Below are 1,756 nucleotides of genomic sequence, written 5' to 3' on the forward strand. Positions count from 1 at the left end.
GCAACTGGGACCACACCTTGAGGCTACTGGGAGCAACTCAGAGAAACTGGGATCATGCTGGAAGCAACTGGGAGTAACTGGGAAGGATTGGGTGCATCCTGCAGCCACCTGGGCCATCCTGGGACTGGCTGGAACCATACTGGGAATGACTGGGATCAACTGAGGAGCAACTGGGACCATGCCTGGGGCAACTGGGAGCAAGAGGAAGTAACTGGATCTATACTGGGGGAAACTGGGTGTGACTGGGAACCTGCTGGGAGAGACTGGGATCGTACTGGCAGTGACTGGGACTATGCTAAGGGCAAGTAGTTGCAACTGGGACCACACTGGGAGGAACAGGAAGCAAATGGGACCATGCTGGGGGCAACTGGGATCATACTGAGAGGGACTGGGATCACACTGGCAGGGACAAAGAGCAGGCTGGGGGCAACTGGGACCATGGTGGGGGCAACTGGGACAGACTGGGAGCAACTGAAACAATGCTCGAGGTGACTGGGCCAAACTGGGAGTCACTGGGACCACACTGAGGGTGACTGGGAGTGGCTGTGAGCAACTGGGATCATGCTGGAAGTAACTGGGAGTCACTGGGAGCATGCTGGGGGAGACTGGGATCATACTGGGAGTGACTGGAACCAGTGACTGCAATAATACTGGGAGCATCTGGGAGTGACTGGCATCATACTGGGGCTGATGGGAGCAATTGGGACCATGCTGGGAGCAAATGGCATCATACTGGAAATGACTGGTTTCATACTGGGAGCAATTTGAACCACACTGGAGGGAACTGGGATCATACTGGGAGTGACTGGAAGGAACTGGCAGGATACTGGGTTCATTTTGGGAATGGCAGGAAGTGACTGGGATCATACTGGAGGGGACTGGGACCATACTGGAACTAACTGGGATTACAGTGGGTGTGAATGGAACCTCACTGGGGGTTACTGGGAGCTTCATGACCCATGCTGGGAGCAAACTGGCATCAACTGGAAGATACTGGAACCATGCTGGGGAGACTGGGACCACAGTTGGAGCAGCTGGAATCATACTGGGAGAAACTGGGCCCACACTGGGAGTCTCTGGAACCATACTGGGGGTGAGTGGGACCACACTGGCAGCAACTGGGATCAAATGGGACTGACTGGGTCTACACTGGGGGCAACTGGGAGTGTTTGGCACCCTGCTGAGGAAGACTGGGATCATACTGGACTCACACTGGGAGTTACTGGCATTACACTGGGGCCAATTGGGACCATGTTGTGGGCAAGTGGGATATAGTGGGAGCAACTGGGCTTATACTGGAGGTGACTGGGCTCATACTGGGAGTTACTGGGCTCTGGGAAGCTCAGGATGGGCAGGGCAACCCCCCTCCTCCTGCTGCTCTGCATTCCCAAAATCCTTGTTCCCAGTTCCCACTCTGGCCCTGACCAGCAGATCTGCTCTGGGATCCCATTCCCTGGGGGCACTTCCCTGCCCTCTCCCCGCCTTCCTGCTGCTGGAAATCAGCACTTTGGAGCCTCATCCCATTGTTTGCTCCTGCTCTGCCCTATTATTATTGGGATCCCCCTGTACCCCTTTTTTCCTGGGCACTGGGACCCCCTGCCAGGCCATTCCCGGTTTTCCAGCCTCCAGACCCCCCTTTCTTTGATTCCTGGGGGCACAGGATTCTCCCAGTTTTCCCAAAATTAAGGACACAGAGCATTCCCAATTTTCCCAGTTTGGGTCTGGAGGCACAGGATTCTCCTGATTATCTAAAAAT

The 1,756-nt window shown here is 55.1% G+C and overlaps 1 protein-coding gene and 1 pseudogene across 1 annotated transcript in view; one reads left to right on the forward strand and one right to left on the reverse strand.

Annotated features, from left to right (window-relative positions):
* LOC114072767 (zinc finger protein 2-like) overlaps positions 1-1,756 on the reverse strand; it is a gene marked incomplete at its 5' end in the record, with an annotated part of 18,218 nt that overhangs the window by 2,879 nt on the left and 13,583 nt on the right. The window lies entirely within an intron of this gene.
* Positions 1,252-1,756, forward strand: part of LOC114072766 — a 13,107-nt pseudogene continuing 12,602 nt past the window's right edge.

The sequence above is a fragment of the Empidonax traillii genome, unplaced genomic scaffold (assembly GCF_003031625.1).
Source record: "Empidonax traillii isolate 1590-97213 ecotype Southwest subspecies unplaced genomic scaffold, ASM303162v1 scaffold3897:size34139, whole genome shotgun sequence".
NCBI classification, from domain to species: domain Eukaryota; kingdom Metazoa; phylum Chordata; class Aves; order Passeriformes; family Tyrannidae; genus Empidonax; species Empidonax traillii.